Here is a 23,500-nt window from a genome sequence, read left to right on the forward strand (position 1 = left end):
AAGATTAGGGCACGCTTGCAGCAGAATAATCTTTCTTCTTCAGCAAGCCATCTTCCGGCTCCGGTTCGCTCGGGAGCGATTCGGTCTTCTCCGTCTCGACCGGGGTCGAGGGTCGGACCAGGTATGAACTCGGTCAGATCATAAACTCTCCATATCAATATTTATCTAAACTTGATTATTCTATGATTTCTTGTTATTTTCTTGATAGCAATCATTCCCTTTAATCCTGTGATCATAGCCTTTTCACGGGAACCATAAAGGTTGAAACCCTAGTTTCTTGGGTCAAATCAAGAACCCATATTTTGACCATGACTTGATGTTTTTATCTTCCTAAATGATTCTAATACGTTCTAGGAAGTTCTCCTTCGAATTTCGGATCAATCCGACTTCAAACGAAGAAGTTATGACCAAATCAGTTTTTACATTTCCGTACTGACTCGGTTGGTCGACTGCTTGGTCGACTGGGTCAGTAGACCAAGCACTCAACCAAAGGAGGCAGTAGCTTCGTTTATCGCCCGATTTGATTCGTTTGCTCTTTGATTTTTTAGGTATCTTTGTAAAATCCAGCTCAAACCTAACCAGGACACCTTATTTGTTTTGGGATAAAGAAAGACTTGTTTAATGTTAGACCTTGAAGTCGGACGGACCTTGATTTCAATGTTGTTATCCTTGAAAGCCTTAGGAGGCCATGTTCGGCCTTATCCTAACCTTGACCCGGCACGGAATCTGTTATGTTTGTAGGTCCGAAGACCCAAAGTGGTGGGAGAAGTCCTTGTGGACCCTTTTGGTTAATAATTTGGTGTCGAAACCCAAGCCCATGGACATTGACGATGATGCCCCTCACTTGAGAGCATTGTCAGTGTTAGTTTTGAATCTGCGCACCAAAGAGGGGTGAATTAGTTGAAATACCTAATAAACTCTTGTTGTCACATCCACCCAGCCGGTACACCATTTGGAATACCCGGGATGTGATCCACAGTCTAAGGATCAATGATCTGAGGTCCATGCCTCCCACATACACGGTAACACAATCATGAACAGTAATAATCAATGGTAAAAACAGCTAATACTAAGTATCATGAATAAGATAAGATTAACTAAATAAGAGTGCGGAATATAGATAATAATAGAGTGTGACCAAAATCATAAAGGGTGAGAAGGTGTGGTAGCCACCCTCTCAGAGCAGCAGAAAAGAAGTAAATCAAGTTAGTTACATATCCAAGTGTCACCAGAATAATTCAAAAGCAAGTTAATTACAAGATCCAAGGTTCCACAAATACACCAAGGGAAGGGGGCACTATGCTAGGGTTTCTTCTATACTAATGGTAGTCTCCTCAACAGTACGGATGAAGTAAACCCAACGCTGCCGCTCCCGCACAACTATGGGGCTAACCCTGGTGTGGATAGTAATCCTCCTCAGCTCCAATATACGGATCCTCACCGACGCCACTACCCGGAGGGTAGTATGTGGAATCATAGTCCGCCTCATAGGAGGTGCCATCGTAATCTTCGGTACCTGGAATGTAATCTAAAACATTTGCAGAAAAAGGAATGAGTTGGAAGAACTCAGCAAGGAAGTTATTCCATAATTAGAAATCATACACATTCATAACATATAATAATGCAATGCGATATGGAACATATGATGCAGATATGAGCCTAACTCTATGAATGCTGGTCTCTAGGGTAGACATGCTTTAAGTCATAGCACCGTACTTCTCTAGGTCGTCAGTCACTCTCCCATTTCCCTATCTTGGGAATGCCCGGGGAAGATCGGTAAAGTCATCAAAAAGCCGTGGTAAGGGGATCGGTCACGACTCTCTCACATCACCATTTGGTCAAGTACTGGCGCATGTCACAGTAAAGCCTAGCCCAATGCAAGTCATCTACTCAGTCGGTCAAGTCAAATTCAGATACGTCCATTCCTCGCCCCCGGCGATCCTTTCCGGTATCCTTCACACTAGAGTCAGCGAAATCCCGGATTTCGGACTCATCAACCCTATTGGTCATCCACATATAGTAAACGGGAAGCTCTCACGTCCTCTCACGGATGGGTTACCTGTCTTGAGCGCCCGTGAGCCCAAGTATATCCATATGCAACTCTACCAACAAATGGCCCCTTTCAGGTATCCGTAGCATGGTTTATGTCCCCTACCGGATTGGCTACCGGCCTAGAGCGCCCATCCAACCATACACTACCATGGGTTGTTCGATCTCAATGCCCTTCCGATTCGGGTCTGACACGACAAGGATGAACCTAGCCACACAACTAGACAATCCTATGTATGTCATCCAATAACTCGGGAGAGTGTCAATAGGCACCACCGGAGAACATCCCATACTATTCCCTCCGATGCCCAAGGACAGAAGTGTCAGTAGGACACCCCCCAAATCCCAAGTCATACGTAAGCAGTCACACATCCAATCTCATCATTTCTCACGCATCCAATGCATATTCATAATAGTAATCAAATCATGATATTGAAACGAATCATTATAAACATAAGCAAATCAAAATGATAAAGTAACACAACAAGAGCACAAAGATTTAAATGCTACTGTTCTAACACATATGTAACAGTCTCATAATGATTGAGAGGAAATTTAGGGATTTCATTCTTTAAATAAAGCACAGTTCAATATTTGATGACTTATATGTTTATGGATATAACCATCCTTACCTTGGATGAATTGATGATGAATTGAGAATACCAAGAATAGTCCAATAGAATTGTTAAGGCCCTAAACAAACATCAATAATAAGTTAGAAAAGAAGTCGGGAAGATCGGATGTCATTTGGGTCAAAACTGACCAAGGTTGCTATCAGCAACAACTTTGGTCGATACCATCGACCAAAAGGATCGACCAAAATTGTCTTCGGGGCAGAATAGTGGATTTTGGGGATTTTGGTCCGAAATGAGTCTTTCGGTGTTCAGATCAATCTGAAACTTGGAGGCATACTTAACAACAGTAGTAGGACACTATAAATCAAGGAATTAACCCAATCCAATGGTCTAATTAAAAAGCCCCAATTTGAGCTATCAAGTTCAAGTGATAAACATCATGGCATGAGTTAGAATTGATTGCATTGATGAGGAATAGCATGCAATAGTTAGAGGAACTAATAGAAATTTGATTGGAATCATATGGCAATGTTAAACATGAACATAATACACTTTATAGCTCAGTTTGATATCAAATAGCATGATGTTAATAGGTAAATCATGGAATACATATGCTAGGCATGAGATAGAAGCATAGCATCAATGAATAGCTAAGGAAATCATGGATTGAACATGAGTAGGCACTTGGAGTGGTGGTTGCAAGGTTGTAGCACCATTCCAAATGTCTCATCAGCATGGTGACAATAAAAAAGAGTAGAAAATGGTAGGGTAGAGAGTGGAATGAGGAGTCATACCTTAGTGTGGAAGATGAAGACAAGAATTAATGATAAACTAAGTGTCTTTGATGAGATACCCTTCACACTAACTAAGGAGCTGCTTTGGGAAGCTCTCCCCACGTTCCCAGGTGAAAAAATGATTGCAAAAGGCTCAAGGCTCGAGGTCATATTAAACAGAAAAGGAATATTCCATGGAATCATTAACTTGGCAGACAGGGATATTTTGGTCGATGGTCCTTGGTCGATGGTATCGACCAAAAGGATCGACCAAAATATTTCCAGCAGAAAATTCAGGTTTAGAACAGCAACTTCAAGTAGGGATTTGAAAGGCTATACAAGGTCAAATTGAGTGAGGTTTTCTTCCACAATTCAATCAAGAAGTCTAGTTTCGGGGAATACCTTTGGATTGTGCACAAGAGGTCATTTGGTACATCAACCATATTAATCTTCTCCGATGCGCAGGCTTTCCTTAAAAACTGACAATGCATTTAAGCAAGGGGTATCATTGTCAATGTCCATGGGCTCGGTCTCTGAATCATGATCATCAATCAGAATGGTCCATAAATCTCTTCTTCCACCGCTTCGGGTCTTTGGACCTGAATACAACAGTGGATCTAGGTCAGGGTCAAGGTTAGAATAGGGCTGGATATTACACTTGTGCTCAATCAAAAACTATTTCCCAAAACTAGACTTCTTGATGGACTTGTAGGAGAAAACCCCACTTAATTTGACCCCATATAGCCCTCTGAATCCCTGTCCGAAGTTGCTGAACTATGTCTGGCAAATCCTGCTTGCGCATCGAAGAAGGTGAGCTTAGTTGGTGGAACAAATGAACTCCCATGCTTGATCCAAAGGTATTTCTGGAAACTAGACTTCTTTATTGACTTTTAGAAGAAAACCTCACTCAATTTGACCTTGTATAGCCCTCCGAATCCGCATCCAAAGTTGCTGAACTATTTCTGAAAATTCTATTGAAACTGCTTTGGGTCGATACTGTTGGTCGATACCATCAACCCAACCCAACAAGCCCAGATTCAAATAAAAAGGTGCTTTTTGGATATTCCTTCCTCCTTTTAAGTGAAACCTCGAACCTAAAACATTATTTCACTCATTTCAACATCTGAGAACGTGGGAAAGCTCCTCTAAGCCTCCTCCTTGGCTTGGGTGTTGATCTTCTTCAAGAATCCTTTGTCTCTCTTCTCTAATCTCTTCTACAAGGTATGACTCTCTCTCCTAGACTCTTTCTTGCTCATCTTTACTCTCATTTCTGATGTTGGGACCATAACCAAGGTGCTGCAACCTTGCAAACACCTTGCCATGAGTCTTCTTTACCTCATACATTAATGTTTTCAACCATCTTGCTATGTTCCACTTACCTCTTGATCAATTAATATACATTTCCATGATTTGTTGCTTACCAACTTACTTTATTTACCAAAACTGAGATGAAGCCTATGATTAACCTAATCTATACCTTGCATATGATTTCAATATTTCTCCTAAGTTATTCCCTACCTAATTCACTATGTTTTTCCCCAATTTGCATTAAGTAATAACCAATGCCATGATTTCCAACTCTTGAACTTGATATGCCAATTTGGGGATTTCTAAATTGACCATTGGATTATGTTAATTCTTTGATAATTAGTGTCTCTATATTGTGTTTGAACTGTTCCCCAAGTTTCGTATCGATCTGAGACCCAAAAGACCAATTTTGAGCCAAAAGCCAAAAAAATCCAACTTGCTGTCCGAGACTCTTTGGGTCGATACCTGTTGGTCGATACCATCGACCAAATGTATCGACCAACAGAGTTGCTGTCAGCAACTTTTGCCCAGTTTTGATCCGTTCGATCTCCGATTGTTTTGATTTCTTCTCTAATCCTTCATATATGTTTGTTTAGGGTTTTAGGACTATAATTGGACCATTCTCTTGTGACTTCGGATCATCTTCTTCACAATTTGAGGTAAGGACGGTTATTGCCATATAACATAGACTGTATGACTTTTACACTGTTGTTGGTAACTTAGTAGACTTAACTTATTAGTCGATTTTAGACATCATATGACTACTGTAGTTACCTTATGACAGTAGCACCATGCTTAATTACTTGGTTTATCATGTTTACTTATTCTTGTCATTTATTTACACACTGTATTATGAGATGTTATGACATGTTTTCAATATGATAATGTATTGTTATGTAATGGATGGAAATAAGCATGTGATTGCTTAGGTATGATTTGGGATTGGGGAGTGCCCTACTAGTACTTCTGTCCTTGGACATCGGAGGGAATAGTATGGGATGTTCTCCGGAGATGCCCATCGACACTTTCCTAGATCATTGGATGACATACATAGGACTTGTCTAGATGTATGGCTAGGATGTCCCTGTCATATCAGACCCGAATCGGAAGGGCATTGAGACCGAACGAACCGTGGTAGTAGTGTGGATTTGTGGGCGCTCAAGACTGGTAACCATCCCGTGAGAGGACATAAATCGCATTGCGGATACCCGAAAGGGGCCATTTATTGGTAGGGTTGCAAAGGGCTAGACTTGGGCTCATGGGCACTCAAGACCGGTGAAATGATAAGTGAGGGGACGTGAGAGCTTCTCGTCTACTATTTGTGGATGACCAATAGGATTGATGAGTCCGGTGGGTAATATCCGTGACTCTAGTGTGAAGGATACCGGAAAGGATCCCGAGAGGGGAGGAATGGACGTATCTGGAACTGACATGATATGACTAAGTAGATGACTTGCATTGGGCTAGGCTTTACGTTGACATGCGCCAATACTTAAACCAAATGGTGATGTGAGAGAGTGGTGACCGAAACCCCCAACCATGGATTTGTTCGAGAGGGATGCAGGACCCAATTCCCCCCGGTGATGAGTGACTGAGACTACCTAAAGAAGTATGGTGCTACGACTTAAAGCATGTCTACCCTAGATGACCAGCATACTTAGAGTTAGATTCATGTTTGCATCATATGTCTCATATCATATTGCATCATGTTATGCTGTGCATCATATGATTTATGTTATTATAGAATAACTTTCCTTGCTGAGTTCTTTTGAACTCACTCCCTTTTGCAACATATTTTGTTAGACTTTTCTGCAGGTACTACTACTATTGACTGTGACGGTCAACACTTTGAGGACTAAGTTGGTGACTCATACCACTTTGGCTACGGTGACTACATCGGTGAAGGCTATCAGTTCAAGACTCATATTTATCAAGAGTAGATCCGGCCTGGCTTAGTTTCTTATGATTATGTTATTGAGGAGGCATTGTATAAGTTAGAAGAAACTGTAACTTAGTTGCTTACCTTTTTATTTCCCTTCTTTGGGGATCTGGTTGTAACCTTTACCTTATTTCGATCTACCTTCCGCAGACGTTTGTAGAGTTTATTTCCCCTATACTCCATGGTTGTCTTTTGATTTGGTACTTGTTATTCCGCACTCTGATGTTCTTTGTGATCCTTCTATGATCATTTCTTAACTTTTATTATTAGATTACTTGAATACCATAATTTGTTCTTGCTTTTGATTATATTATTGTGCTAAGCGGATATGATCGTTCCTCAACTGAATCTGTTGGGCTGTGGATCACTCTCAAGTAATCCAGATAGGGTACCCCCTAGGTGGTTTTAGGGCGGGATGTGACAATCTTTCCTAATGTTGTATCTATGCTTGTTAGGAGTCCATTTGTAAAGTTTGGTGTCTCTCTCTTTGATCTTTGGATTATCTTCGGCGATAATCAAGGTAAGGACAGTTATTTCATAATTACATAGATCGTATACTCTCTGGTTTCTACTTTATGAAACTATGAGTTTGTTTACTGTTCTTGTACTTTATACTTCTAATATACTACTGTAAGTATAGTAGTACTTGTTTATGTATTCTTTTTCATTATTCAAGCTTATATGAAATGTTTATTACTGCTTGATTGGATTATGCTTTTACATTCTCTTTTATATGATGAATTGTTGGTTGTGTATGTCATGACTGCTCTGAGAATGTGTTTGACTAAGTATGGTTTGGGATTGGGAAGTGTCCTTTTGATGCTTCTGTCCTTGGACAGCGGAGGGAATAGTATGGGATGCTCTCCGAAGATGCCCATCGACACTTTACCAAATCATTGGTTGTCATACCTAGGGCTGTCTAGCAGTGTTTGGCTAGTGTCACATCCACCCAGCCAGTACCCTATCTGGCATACCCGAGTGTGTGATCCACAGTCCACAAGATCCAATATCTAGTAAATCAACCTCCCACATTCACATCAATATAATCAAGAACAAGACTAAATCAAGGTTAACAATATTATTCAAATGAATCAAAGAAAGTAACGAGATAATCATCAAAGTGCGGAAATGATACCAATAGATATATAAAATCAAATGTAGAGTGAGACGGAATCTCACTCCACGAGTACAGCGGAATGTAGATCGAAAGTCAAAGGAGATTACAACTGATTCTAAAGACAAGGAAGAAAGATATAATCTAACTAAGCTAGAGTCTATTTTACTTTATAAAGAACGTCTTCATAGACATAGACTTCATCAATCACGCTCAGACACTCCCACTCCACAGTAGGGCTAATCTTGGTAACAAGTGAGACCACTCGAGGAAACCTCAATGTAATCTTCATAGTTGCCAACACCTTGCGTATGGTACACTTCTTCATCTTGCGCTTCATAATCATCAAGGCTTGCAGAATAATCTAACAAAAGATGTTGTACAAAAGGAGTGAGCTTCAAAAGAAACTCAGCAAGGCAAGTTATTCCATAATAGCATAAATAACATGATAACATAAGCAAAGCATAATGTGACATGATATGAGACAGACAATGTGTGAAACCCAACCCTAACCTTGACCCGGAAACCCTGTTGTTTGTAGGTCCAGCAACCCGAAGTAAGGCAAGAAGTCAACTTTGGGCCATTTCAGTCGAAGACTTGATGGCTGGAGTGGAATCCTTGAGTATGGATGTCAGTGCCCCTGCTATGGAAACTGCACACTAATAAAGATTGGATTAGTTGATGGACTTGGAGTGCTCTCTGTATTGGTTCGAAGGCATTTCTACCTACTAGGTATGTCACTTTAGGTGTGTGCAAAACCCCTTGATGTTTGGACTTGATCTGAGCCTTCAATTCCCTGTTTTGAAGTTGTTGTTCTGATTGGTCGACTCATTGGTCAACTGGACCAGTCGACCAATCAATCGATCAATTGATTATGTTTTTGAAATTTGAATCGTGGCTACTCTATTTAAATCTAATCTTAGGAATACTCTGCCTCATCTGCCTCCTAAGCCTCTGGAACGAGTTAGAACCCTAATCTAATCGCTTCCCTTGCATCCTTGGTTGATATCTCGCAAGAACTCAAGCAATCCTCACCCTCCTGCATCAAAGGTATGTGTATGATCTCTTTCCTCTCTATTTTTGATTGTTCTTTTCTTGAATCTGTTCTTGATTGAGATCAGGAAGATGATGTTGCATTCCTGCAACCATCTATTCCATGATCTCATCATGTTCCTTGAGATCCATGATCATCATCATGATCTCAACCCTTGCCAATTGAATCCTGGAAACCCTAACCCTTGAAACCCTAACCTTGTGTGGTCATCAGGGGAACCTTTTGGTAAACCCCCATGTGAGGGAAACCTCATGGGTAATGTGGAAGTTGGTCTAAATTCAATATTCTTAAAGTCTTCTTGTTATAATTGGCCTATCATCAATTCCCTCCCTCCTGTGATCTCAACCTTTTTCATGGGAACCAAAAAGGGTGAAACCCTAATTTCTTGGGTAAGATCAAGAACCCCTACTTTGATCATGTTAGAAGACTCTCACTTTATTTTCTTTACTAGAATTGTAACCTATTAATTTTATTTCCTTACCCTTGATCATGTTATATTTTTTCGTCATAATCTATGTTTAACTTAATTAGGTTAACTTTCTAATTCCTGAGTTGTGACCTGGAAACTTGATTTGATTAATGGTTTGTTGTCCTCTATAGACTTAGATGTTTTCATTAAAGTTTCCCCCTTATTTTGTACCCTTTTGAACCACCAAATTCGGATTCATATTCTAAAAATTCTGTTTTTTTAGGCTACTGTCTTTGTTGGTCGACTCATTGGTCGACTGGGGCAGTAGACCAATCAGTCGACCAATGGGTACAGCAACCCCATTCTTGGTCTGTTTTGATTGAATTGTAATCTTTCCTTCCATGTATCTTTCCTAACTCATAGTATACACTTGTTTAAGACTCTTTTCTCAGGTTTAGTCAAGGTCTTACTTGACTCTCTAAGTTCCTTTGCGAATTAGAAGGTAAGGACAATTATTCCTTCACTACATAGATTACTTGTTCTCTGGTTTCTACTTTGTGAAACTATGAGATTACCTACTGTTGTTGTACTTTAATTCTGATCTCCTACTGTGAGAACAGTAGCACTTGTTTATATCATTTTTTTATTATTCATGTTATATGAATTACTTATTACTACTTAATCTGATTTTACTTTTACATTCTCTTTTATATGATGAACTACTGGTTGTGTATGTCATGACTGATCTGAGAATGTGTTTGATTAAGTTTGGTTTGGGATTGGGAGGTGTCCTTTTGACACTTCTGTCCTTGGACATTATCGGAAATAGTATGGGATGTTTCCGAGGTTGCCCATCGACGCTTTCCCGAATCATTGGTTGTCATACCTAGGGATGTCTAGTAGTGTTTGGCTAGGTTATACCCCTATTATATCAAACCCGATTCGGAAGGGTATTGAGACTGAATGACCCGTGGTAGCAATGGGGATTCACGGGCACTCAAGACCGGTGAGTTACATCCGTGAGAGGACGGGAATCACATTGTGGGGGCCATTTATTGGAGGGTTGCATATGGCTAGACTTGGGCTCATGGGCGCTCGAGACCGGTGAGTTATATCCGTGAGAGGACATGAGAGCTTCCCGTTTACCATATGTGGATAACCAATAGGGTTGATGAGTCCGTATTTAAGAGAGTCGGATACGCTGACTCTAGTGGAAAGGATACCGGAAAGGATCCTGAGAGGGGAGGAATGGAAGTATCTGGACTTGACTTGATGTAACTAACTAGATGACTTGCATTGGGCTAGGCTTTTCCCTGACATGCGCTGGTACTTATACCAAATGGTTGTGAGAGAGAGTGTTGACTTAACCCCCTGCCATGGAATGTCCGAGAGGGATGCCGGACCCATTACCAACAGGAGCCGTATGCGTGACCTACCCAGAGAAGTACGGTGCTATGACTTAAAGCATGTCTGCCATAGAGACTAGCATACATAGAGTTAGATGCATTCATACATTATCTGTTTCATATTGCATTGCATCTTGTTATGTTTTTCCATATGTTGTTTACGTTGTTATGGATTAACTTGCCTTACTGAGTTTCTTCGAAACTCATTCCTTTTGTACATTGTTAGACTATTCTGCAGGTACTGAATTCTATGGCGAACAGTTCGATGAAGCGCAAGCCGATGAAGCGTACTACACGCAAGGTGTTGGCAACCATCAAGATTACTTTGAAGATCCCTCAGTTGATCAAGATGCGTACTACGATTAAAGACAACGTATACGTGGAACGTCTCAAATGGATTGATGAAGTCCACTATTTTGAAGACATTATTTATAGAATAGAAAACCCTGATGTTAGAATTTTCTCTTAGTTCCATTGTTTTAGATATTATTTCTTTTAGACTTACATTTTGCGTTCCGCTGTATTTTGTGGAGTGAGTTTCCGCCTCACTCTACTTCTTTTGATGTGATTACATCTGGTATCATTTTGCACTCTGATTATATTGATTATTCATTTCTTAGCTTTAAATCTTTTGTTATAATATTTAAACCTTGATTATTTCCTGTTTATGATTATGTAACTGTATATGTGGGAGGATGATTTCCTCATTACTTGATCTTCGGGGCTGTGGATCACACTCTCGGGTATGCCAGTTAGGGTACCGGCTGTGAGGATGTGACACAATGCATGTATGAATCTAACTCTATGTATGCTGGTCTCTATAAGTAGACATGCTTTAAGTCATAGTACCATACTTCTTTAGGAAGGTCAATCACTTCCCCTCAGCCATCTTGGCATCTTGGGTCTGCCGGTGGTAGTTGGGTCTTGCATCCCTCATGGACATTCCTTGGTTAGGGGTTTAGGTCACCTCTCTCTCACATCACCATTGGTCTAAGTATTGGCGCATGTCAGGGTAAAGCCTAACCCAATGCAAGTCTTCTACTTAGTTACATCAACTCAGATCTAGATACGTCCATTCCTCGCCCCTGGCAATCCTTTCCGGTATCCTTCACACTAGAGTCAGCATAGTCCCAGACTATGGACTCATCAACCCTATAGGTCATCCACATATAGTAAACGGGAAGCTCTCATGTCTTCTCACGGGTTGGTTACCGGTCTTGAACGCCCATGAGCCCAAGTCTATCCATATGCAACTCTACCCATACATGGCCCCCACAATGTGGTGCATGTCCCCCCTCACGGGTTGGTTACCGGTCTTGGGCGCCCATGAATCCCCATTGCTACCACGGGTCATTTGGTCTCAATACCCTTCCGAATCGGGTCTGATATAATAGGGAAATATCCTAGCCAAACACTGCTAGACAAGTCCTAGGTATGACAACCAATAATCCAAGAAAGTGTCAAAGGGCAACATTGGAAATATCCCATACTATCCCCAATGATGTCCAAGGACATAAATGTCAAAAGGACATAAATGTCAAAAGGACATTCCCCAATCCCAAATCATACCTAAATAATCACAATCATAATTCAGTTATATCATCCACGACAGATATCTCATCATATGAAAGAGTATAATAAGACAATATCGAAATAATGAGCAACATACATGAATAAGTATTCATATATGATCCAAGTACATAAAGTAAATAAGGAAATAAGATCCTATTGTACTCACAACATTCATATCATAATAGAAACTAACATAACAGTAGCAAATCTAAGTAGTTCCCAAATTAGAAACTAAATCTATGAAATCTATGTTAATATGGTAACAAGTTTCCTTACCTTAAATAGATTCGAATATATTACGGACGGACAAGAGGATGAATCCAAAGTTAGCAAATAAACCCTAGAATAGCATCACACAATCATTAGGAAGTAGTCTTAAAAGAATAAGCATCAATTGAATCGAAACGGATGAAGAAATCCAATTCTGTTCTTGCGGGTTGATTGGCTGGGTTGACTGAGTTTGTCGACCCAGGCAGTCTGCCCAAGAGCAAATCCAAATCCAAAAAGAGAATCTTGATCCGAAACCTATGCTACACAATCCGGAATGTGACGAAACTTGGAGAGAATGTCTAACACAGTAGTCTAAGATTGAAAAGCATAATTTAGACATCAAACAACCATTAAAACCATTACTTACTAATCTGAAGTCATAGTTTCTATTTTGGTAAAAATCATGGTTTTCATTGGAAACATGCTATGAATGAAATAGATGAACTAGAGATGATAAGGTCTCATTCTAGTACAAGAACACAGTAGATCAGAGGTATGAATAATCATGGAGAGGCATCTACAATGCTAGAATAAATCAAAATAAGAATATGATCATAGTTTAAGAAGATATCATAAAAATCATATCAAGAATGAATAAGATGATCATGGCACAAGAGAATGAAAAGAGATAGTAAAGATATGATTACAAGGTTGTAGCATCTTCATCATAATCTCAGTTCAGAGATGAGAGTGATAATGGAAAGAATGAATCAAGAACACAAAAGATTGAATACTAATCTTTGATTGAAGAACAAGAGAGAGAACTAGCAAGTTTGCAAGATTAGATCTTCTTCTACACTTTTGGAGGCTTGGAGATGGTTTCCCTTCGTTCTCTAAGTGTTTTGGAGGCTAGGGATACTAAAATCACAAAGTCATGGGGGTATATATAGCAACATAACCTAAACAGAAGATTCTGCTCGAGTTCAGTAACTCTGGGTCGATTGGCTAGGTAGCCTGGCCTAGTCAACCCAAGCAGGCTGACAGCAAATCCAAAGACAGGGATTTGAGGGCCTTGCACTACTCGGAATCGAACGAAACTTTAAACACATATTCTATAACTTACCTAGCATGGAAAAATGGCTTTAAATCATATCTCACCAAGTTCTATGGTCATCAACCAATCTTCTCTTCATCAAGGTGTAGTCCACACACCTATATGGCTTTGCGGGATCGTCCGCAATAGCAGAAGGATCAGTACAGCTAGATCTGTCGATTGGAAGCTTCCCCAAAGAGGCTACTATTCGGATAAATTTCTTGGTGGTTTGAGAACTTCCAACTTACAACGTCATTCTCGGAAGGCCATCCTTATCGAAGTTAGGTGTTATTGTTTTAACAAAGCACCTGAAGATAAAATTTCTGACGGAAATGGGAATCAGTCAGGTTTCATCTGACCAAAGAATTTCTCAACAATGCTATGTAGCATATTTGAAGGATAAGGAGGGCCCGAGGAAGGTAACTGCTTTACCAATAGAAGTACGAGACGATTGGGACGAGACAGAGATGCAAAGGCCCTAGCCAGTCAAAAAGTTGGAACCAATTCAGCTGTATCCCAATAATGAAAAAAAAATTACTTACATCAGGTCTGAGCAGCTAGAAGAATTCAAGAAGGAGCTGAAGTCTTTTCTTCAGCAGAACAGTGTTGTGTTCGCATGGTTTGCAGAGGATATGCCGGGAATTGATCGGCAGGTTGCAGAACATAAACTTTGGATAGATTCGAAGGTGAAACCGGTAATTCAAAAGAGAAGAAATTTCTCCACAGAAAAGTATGAAGCTGTTTAGAGTGAGGTTGAAAAATTGAAGAACTCTGGTTTCATTGAACCCATAGAATGCCCAGTTTGGTCGGCCAACGTGGTGATGGTCAAGAAGGCAAATGAAAAGTGGAGAATGTGTACAGATTACACAGATCTCAACAAGGCTTGCCCAAAAGATTGTTATCCGTTGTCCAGGATAGATCTGTTGATAGATGCCACTACAGGATATGAGACATTGAGTTTCATTGATGCATACTCAAGATACAACCAGATCCTCATGAACAAAGAGGATGAAAAGTTTACGGCTTTCATGACTGATCGTGAGAGTTTCTATTACAAAGTCATGCCGTTTGGCCTGAAAAATGCAGAGGCTACTTATCAAAGGACTTTCAACAAAATTTTTAAAGATTTGAACGGGAAGAACGTGGAAGCATATGGTGATGATATGCTGGTGAAGAGCACTGCGAGGACAAAACACATTGAGGATTTAGCGGAGGTATTTTCGGTACTGCGGAAATACCAAATGAAGCTGAATCTGGAAAAGTGCGCCTTCGGAGTCTCGTCAGGCAAGTTCTTGGGCTTTATGGTATCACAAAGATGTATTGAAGCTAATTCGGCCAAAATAAAGGCTTTGATCGATATGGAAGCACCCAAGACTGTTCGAAATGTGCAATGCTTAACGGGAAGAGTAGCTGCGTTGAACCGGTTCATCTCACAGTCGGGAGAAAAGTGCCTACCTTTTTTCAAAGCACTCAAAGATTTGAGGGGCAGTAAGGAGGCGAAATGGACTGAAGAGTGTCAAAAGGCTTTTGAAGATCTGAAGGAAACACTGGGAAGACCATTGCTACTATCCCAACCAGAAAAGGGAGAAATTTTGCAACTATATTTAGCAACATCCCCCTCGGGAGTAAGTGCGGTACTCGTTCGGGAAAAAGACAAAAAGCAGTGGCCAATCTATTATGTCAGCCACGTATTACTCGAAACAGAAACACGGTACTCTCAAATCGAAAAGCAGGCCTTGGCTCTTATGATAGCAGCCAGAAAACTACGGCCATACTTTCAGGCTCATCCAATCGAGGTATTTACAACTTTTCCTCTTTGTAAAGTTCTTCGTAAACCTGATTTGTCTGGAAGAATGGTAGCATGGTCGGTCGAGCTAAGTGAATTCCAAGTAAGCTTTAAGCCTCGAACGACAATTAAAGCCCAAGCATTGGCAGACTTCGTAGTAGAAACTACTGCACCAATTGAAGAGATTGTCGAGCCCAGTATTCCAACCATGTGGGAGTTGTACGTGGATGGCTCGAGCAATAAACAAGGAGCAGGAGCGGGAATTCTTTTGAAAAGCCCAGCAGGTTTTATTATTCGGTATGCGTTAAGATTCGCATTCAAAGCAAGTAACAACGAGCAGAATATGAGGCTCTAATAGTTGGACTTCGCTTGTCGAAAGCATTGGTGATAGCGGAGGTAACTATTTTTAGTGACTCACAACTTATTGTTAATCAAGTACAAGGGGAGTGTGGTGTCAAAGAACCCCGATTGCAAAAATATCAAGAGATTGTGCAAGCATTGCAGAAAGAATTCAGGAATCTGAAAGTATGTCAGATCCCAAGAAAAGAAAATACGATGGCAGATGAGCTATTAAGATTAGCTAATGCCAAGGAAAAGAATTTAGACCCTTCGGTCTATATAGAGGAAGTAACATTCCCAAGTTACCAAGAGAAGGAGGTATCCTATATTGAAGCTGAACGATGCTGGATGGATCCGATCGTGGAATATCTGAGAGATGATAAGTTGCCAGAAGATCCGAAAGAAGCGAGATTAATCAAGGTACGAGCAACACGATTCATAATGCAGAATGGAAGGCTATACAGAAGATCCTATGCTAGACCCCTCTTAAGAGGCATGGGTCCTGAAGGATTGGAATTAGCTCTGGCCGAGGTTCATGAAGGAATTTGTGGGGCTCATATGGGCGGTTGGGCCCTGGCACACAAAATTTTAAGGCTTGGTCTGTATTGGCCTAAGCTTCAACAAGCTGCTATGGAATATGTTCGTTGGTGTAGCAATTGTCAAATCCATGCTACGGTATCTAAAAGCCTAGCTGAAACCTTGACTTCGATTCTAGATCCCATCTCTTTTGTGATGTGGGGAATCGATATCATGGGAAAATTCACCAAGGCATCCGGCGGAAGAGAATATCTAATAGTAGCAATTGATTACTTCACCAAATGGGTCGAGGCTAGTGCTTTGGCAACCATCACTGAACGAAAGGTGGAGAAGTTCGTGCTTGAGTCTATCATTTATCGATTCAGGATGCCAAAAATAATCGTGACCGATCATGGCACACAATTCGATAATCCACAATTTGAACAATTTTGCAGCACTTATCTGATCGAGCATCGTATGTCATCAGTGACATACCCCCAAAGCAACGGCCAAGTGGAGGTTACAAACCGAACATTACTTGAGGGGATAAAGAAGAGACTCGAAGCTAATAAAGCCTTATGGGTCGAAGAATTGCACAACGTTCTGTGGGCCTATCGAACTACGGTTCGAACACCTACAGGAGAAACTCCTTTTAAACTGGCTTATGGATCTGAAGCATTGGCACCTATTGAAGTAATGGCTGGAACACTACGGGAAAGAGAGTTCGAGGAAAAAGCGAACGAACAAGGACTGCTAGATAGCCTTGACTTATTAGATGAAGTTCGTGCAAAAGCAATAGCACGAACTCAACATTATCCGAAGGATAGCATCACATTATAATTCTCGAGTGAAGAGTCGTCGGTATATAGTGGGAGACTTGGTATTAAGGAATACCTTAGCTTCAGACCCACGCCATCAGAGGAAATTGGACCCTTCATAGGAAGGCCCATATATGGCTATTAAACCATTTGGTTCGAGAGCTTATAAGCTAAAGAACATGACAAAACAAACAAAGAGCTGGATCGATCGTGGAATTCTAGACACTTGAAGAAATATTATCCTTGAAGAGATTATCATTTTCATTTATGATGTAGCAGTATTCAACTCAATCAATACAATTCTCAATTTTCAACACACTATCTTTTGATTGGGGTCAACACGCAACACTCAAGATCAGATCCAGCGACAAAATCAAAAGGCATCAGTTTAAAACCCATGTGGGACCTTCTACAAGGCGTCGGTTTAAAACCGAGTGAGTCCTTCTCAAGCTTATTGAATTTCTCCGGAAATCCTTAAGTAAAGGCATCGGTTTAATACCCGTGTGGGACCTTCTACAAGGCGTCGGTTTAAAACCCGAGTGAGTCCTTCTCAAGCTTATTGAATATCTCCGGAAATCCTTAAGTAAAGGCATCGGTTTAAAACCCGTGTGGGACCTTCTACAAGGCGTAGGTTTAAAACCCGAGAAAGTCCTTCTCAAGCTTATTGAATTTCTCCAGAAATCCTTAAGTAAAGGCATCGTTGTAAAACCCATGTGGGACCTTCTACAAGGTGTCGGTTTAAAACCCGAGTGAGTCCTTCTCAAACTTATTGAATTTCTATGGAAATCTCTAAGTAAAGGCATTGTTTTGAAACAACTAAGACCTACTGCAACAGAGACTCAAGTGACTGACAAAGTTCAAAGATGAAGTTAATTCTTTATTCCTTTAAACAACCAGAAGGGGCCAACATTTACATCAAATATACATATGAGATAACAAGTGTTGGGATACAATCTTCGTTCGGTCAAGAAGGAAAATCATCATCGGTGATCGTGAAGAACTCTAAAACAAGATCAAAGCAAGCTTTGTCAGAAGCAACACAGAGTCAAGAAGAACAGAGTCGGGAAAACATATGATGGACATTGGCCATGGACACATGGTTCCTCTCATCATTTGTTTCTCTTCCTCGGGGATTGCTAAGCATTCTGTAAACTCCAACCTACAAAATCCTCCGTAATTCCATACTCTTTATCTAGCTTTTTCTGAAGAAGCCTGGCCTTTGATCAAACCTACATTCAAGGCAAGCTCTTCATAGCTGAATCCTTTAAGAGGAGACAAAGGAGGAGAGTCATCAAGATGATTCATTATATCCGGATCTGGAGGAGGAAAGTCGACCACATCTTTGGCCCAAGCAGGAAGAGGAAGTCCCAGATTTGCAAACACTTCGAGATGACAATTGGCGCGATGGGGAGTCGTGTTGAAATAAGGATTTCTCCTTAGTATCAATTCCCATACCTTGTTCTCACCGTCCCGATATGCCTGCAAGTTATAAGCGTTCAACATGTCAACAAAAGGCTTACTCTGCAAATATTTGAAGATGCAAGCCCTGCAAACATCAGTCGGAAGAGACTCGGGCAAAAGGGTAACAGCTTGCCTTTGGGGGGTTGATACAGCTCCAGACCCTTTCGCCCTTGCTGAAAGCTTTTCAACTTCCCGCTCCAGCTTTCAGATTTTCTCCCTGGCACCATCCAAATCTGAACGAAGACGCTCGTTTCTGGAATTCTTCACTCGGGCAATCTCCCAAGCGTTTTTTTCCAAGACGAGCAATCTCAACATCTTTGGCTCTGGATTCTTCCCGAAGCCTGGAAAGCTCATCAGTCAGTCTACTGAGTCTAAAGGCTGTTTCCACTTGATTGTGGAAATTACCAGCAAAGCTCCTGCAACAACTCAAGAGTTAGTCAAGAGCACAAGAAGAAAAAAAAAATCTTCAGAACGAAAGGTAATGAAGAGAAACTTACATCACCAGAGACTTTATAAATTCCCTATCCGGGACCGTAGAGAAGGCTCTGCTCTCGACAGGCATTAGGACAGAAGTGCACCATTCTAGTGCCTTGTCAAAATCGCTTGTCACCAAGTCAAATCTCTTCGGCGACCAGGAAGGTTGGAACACATCATCATTTAACCAAGGGCACTTCCTAGAAGAAGTAACGTCGGCCTCCTCGAAAACCTCCACAATTGAAGGATTGGAGGAGGATGCCAAACAAGCACTAGAGTCAGGTTCGGAAGCCCGAACGATGACCGGAGGAACCATATCTTCTTTAGAAGACCAAACGGTCTTCATCATGGAAGAAGACTCCAGCGTAGCGCCAGCAGGGGTTTCGGCAGTGCGAATAGCGACGGAGGGATCCACATCCTCTTTAGAAGACTAAACGGTCTCCCTCAGCGAAGGAGACGCAGGAGAAGCATCAGCAGAAGCTGTGGGAATCTGAACTTTAGAAGATTCACCAACAGCAATCACCTCAGAGGGAACAACCTTCGTCAGCACCGGAGCAGTCTTCTTGGAAGACTTCGCCCTAATATTATACAAGTTAATTCTTGGAGGCACTACAAAGGAAAAGCAAGCATCGTCAGTACAAGAAATTAACCAAAAATATAGCAGGAAAGGGAAAACCCTAGATTTCTGAAGAATAGACGAAGCAGGGAATATCCAGCGAGGAACTTTCGGAATGAGTAAACCCCAAGTATAACTACTATGGAGATTACTCAGGGAGAAGAAGAAGAAGAAGTTCATGATAAAACTGAATGACAAAGGAGAAAACTCACTTGTTCAAGTTCTGATTGAGATATCATTGGAGGATAAGAGTACAAAAGCAGCAAAGGCAAAACACTACTTTGCAAATTTAGCAGACAAGAACGACTTGGAGATAGCGAGGACAAAGATGAAGCACCCTTGAGGAACTTAAATAGCCACAGGGAGTGACATAACAGTTGAAAGCCCAAGTTAATCAAGGGTTAGTATGGAAGAGACGTTTCGAATTCCGAAAATGCAGGATCAACGGTCGGGAGATAACGGTGCTTCAAATTCAAAACTTAAAGGCTGTCCTAAGTTTCCATGTGGAACAATGTGCACCTAATACGAGGATACTGCCAAATACCAACCATTGCACCAGTATTAAACAAGAAAGTATTCTCAATTTCTTGGGAAGAAAAATTTGTACGCAAATACGAGGAAACGTTTGGGCTTCGTCATAAAGAGAGAACAATCGGGAGATAAAGTTGTTAAGCGTCATAAAGGGTTCGGTAAGAACCAAATTAACGCTCCCGAGCATATTCCTCTGATTTCCCGAGCGCCATCTTTAATTAAGGTATTTGTTTCTCTACATACTTCTTGATGTCTGGATCCGTTGGAATAGGGTCCTCTTCCTCCCAAACCCAATCAGGAAAAGGCAGCTCATGCTTCTCAAAGACTTCCTCGTGGCAAACACCTTGGAAGGGAGTTGTGTCAAAGGAAGGATCAGCTTCAAGAATAGCTTTCCAAACGTCATTCTGCCCTGCTTGGTAGGATTGAAGATTGAATGAAGTTATCAGATTGCTGAAGGGAACGCTGTTCAGATATTTCCGAATGCAGTCCTTTCTAAGATCTTGTGAAAGATGTTCAGGTTTGCTGGGAACTGCCATCTCCTTCAGACACTCATTCTCCATGGCTTGAAGCTCGAGTCTGTCAGTACTCTCAGTAGCAAGATTTTTCTGCTTCTTAGCCTCGCGTTCGGCAACGGCAGCACGACTGATTGACAAGTCCAAATCCTTTTTCAAAGAGTTGATGACCTTGTCATTTTCCTCTTTTGACTCTTCGACTGCTTTCTTCAGCCAATCCACCTCAGAATTGGCCTTCGCCAAATTCTCTTCACAAGTCTGCAGTAAGGAGCCGCTACGACCAACTCGGCTCAAGGCCTCCATGTGTTGGTAGAAGCTCAGCACGAAATTCCTAGGAAAGCAGGTGAATTATCAAAAATCCCAGGAGAGATTACAAAGCAAGTAGAAAAAGACCAAGAGAAATAATACCTTGTGGAGAGATGAACGAGAGAGTCGTCTTGCAGGGTTTCAAAGGCATGACGATCGGTAGGCATAAGGCCTAGAGAGCTCCATTCAGCAGCCTTCTCATGGTCCTGCGTGACTCGGTCTGTCACCGCCAATGACCACTGAGGAACGAAGACCTCCTCAGAATCTTTGTTCTTTTTGGATTTCTTCGAGGTAGAAGCATTGACCGAGTCATGCTTCCTTTTGGTTCGGACAGGAGAGGGGACTTCGACCTCTTCCACCATCGTTCTTTTCCCTCTCCTCGAAGCCTCAACCATTGGCTTCAAGTTTCTTATACCCTTATAAGAAGGGTTTGGAGGAGGCATAGAGGCCACCTGTTCTACAGTCAATGCTCGAGGAGACCGTTGCTCTGCAGTCACAATGACCTTGGCAACTTTTACCCCAAGGTTGTCTAGATTAATTTTTGGAGGCACTGCAAAGAAGGACAAAGTCAGAAAATTGAATAAGTTTGCAGTACATTCAAGAAAACGAAACGTGATGGTTAGAAAGCTCATGTTGAGCCAGCCCCCAGTATTGAAGAATGGAGGTGTATTCCATCTCATATCCATGTATCTCTTAATAGGAATTGACTTGATCTTTCTGACAGCAGCTCTGTCTTCCTTGGATAGTTGAGGGACCCGGTTGCCCTCAAAATATGAAGTGTATAGTTTCCAGGTGGTCGGGAAGTTCTGGTCTAACCGAGGCGCTCGACAGAAGAAATACCACTTGCGCCACCCCTTATGATTGGAAGGGTAGGTTCCCCTGGCAAGAATGCTGCCCGACTAGTCAAGCTCAACTTTGTTGCGCTTAGCAAGAACAACCCAGCCAGGAGGATGGGAAAGAGACAGGACATGAAAATGTACAAAAGAGGAAGAAAAGGTGTGATGCCAAGTTCAAAACATAAACCCAGAAAGCCGACGATGAGACGCCAGCTATTGGGAAGGAGCATTCCAGGACAAATCTCCCAGTGATTTAGAACGGCAGAAAACAAAGTATTGAAGAAAGGAAAGCGAACTCTGCTTTCCAAAGTATCTATATACAGGGAAAATTCACCAGGGAGATCAAATTAACCCTTTCATCAAGAGTGGGGGCTCTAAGATGATACTCAGAAGGAAAGTAAAAGCGTTCGATGGCTGAAGGAAGGTTCTCCTTGGTAAAGGAGGAGGGGAAAAAAACCAGGTCCATCAGTGGACTTGGTAGGTTGTTTGGATTGCCCAGAGGATTCAGCAGTTGCCTTTGGAGTTCTGGATGGTCCAGACTCAGGAAGAGCAGAAGGAGCCTCAGCACTTTCTTTTGCTCTTTTCTGCTCGCTAATTTCTTCGAAGTCACGCCAAAGAGCAGTTAAGGTTTTCTTGTCACTATCCGACTGCTCAGGAGGGACAAAGGCAAAGGCCTCATCACCAGAGCACCCTTACCGGCGTTAAGTTCAGGAGAAATTTCTAAAGAAACCCTACCAACTTCCATAACTGTAAAGGTTTGGTTGTGGTTTTAAACAAAAAAAAAAAAAAAAAAAAAAAAAAGAAGGAAACCTGGAGACGAAAGTACAGGTTACAAAGGAGTCAGTAGACTTACTGAATCACCGAAGCAGAATGCTTGAGAGTGAGAAGATCGTTAGGGTGCGAAGAAGACTACGAGGTTTCAAAATTTCAAACAAAGAGAATGAAACCTACGAAGACAACGAACCGCTTTTAAGCTCTTGCATGAGTGATCGAGGACATGTACGATCGAGATGGACTCAACATCAACGATCGTGATTTGAAGACAGTTCGAAAGTTTGAACTCATGAATCAAAAACAGGCGTTTAGAAACCGTCATTTCAATTTCGTGAGCGATGATGGTTTCGGCTATAGGGGACGCATGGCGTCACCCCCACAAAAAGTGAAAATATTCATGATGCTCAAGGAAAAAGCAATACAGCACCATTAAATGTGATACGACATTTAATGAGCTGAGGATTATGCAAGACCCTTGTTTGACAGATTACCCAGTTCAAAACCAAACCCTCGGAATTGCCCGAACGCTTGGTCTGGGGGGCTCGTGGTATGGAGAAAATATAATCGAACCAGGTTCAACCTTGGTTCGACCCTCGACCCCGGTCAGAACGAAAGGAATCGACTCGCTTTCGAGCGGGCCAGGTTCAAAAGGTAGCTTGCTGAGGAAGTAAACTAACTTAGTAACAAGCACGCCCTAATCTGCTATGTTTGAGATGGACTAATCGTCAAAGAGACGGGTAGCAACACTTGCGGCAGATGCTTATCGCTATTATACAGATAACTACCACATAACAGTCGTATCAACGAAGGAGTTATCTATTAGCCAAACCTAATACGAATCTATCACTTAACGGATCTATCCATTAAGATCTGACGGCTATCCGAAGAAGTCTCAAATACATCCAATGAAGGAGATTCGAAGGTATACTCTATATAAGACATCACCTACCCACAAGGTAAAAAAACACACATACAATCTGAATCGTATTCTCATTATTCATTCTTTAGCTCTGTACTCAAAGCAGAGCT

The sequence above is a fragment of the Hakea prostrata genome, chromosome 1 (genome assembly GCF_041222555.1).
Source record: "Hakea prostrata isolate BN-2017 chromosome 1, UWA_Hpros_2, whole genome shotgun sequence".
NCBI lineage: Eukaryota > Viridiplantae > Streptophyta > Magnoliopsida > Proteales > Proteaceae > Hakea > Hakea prostrata.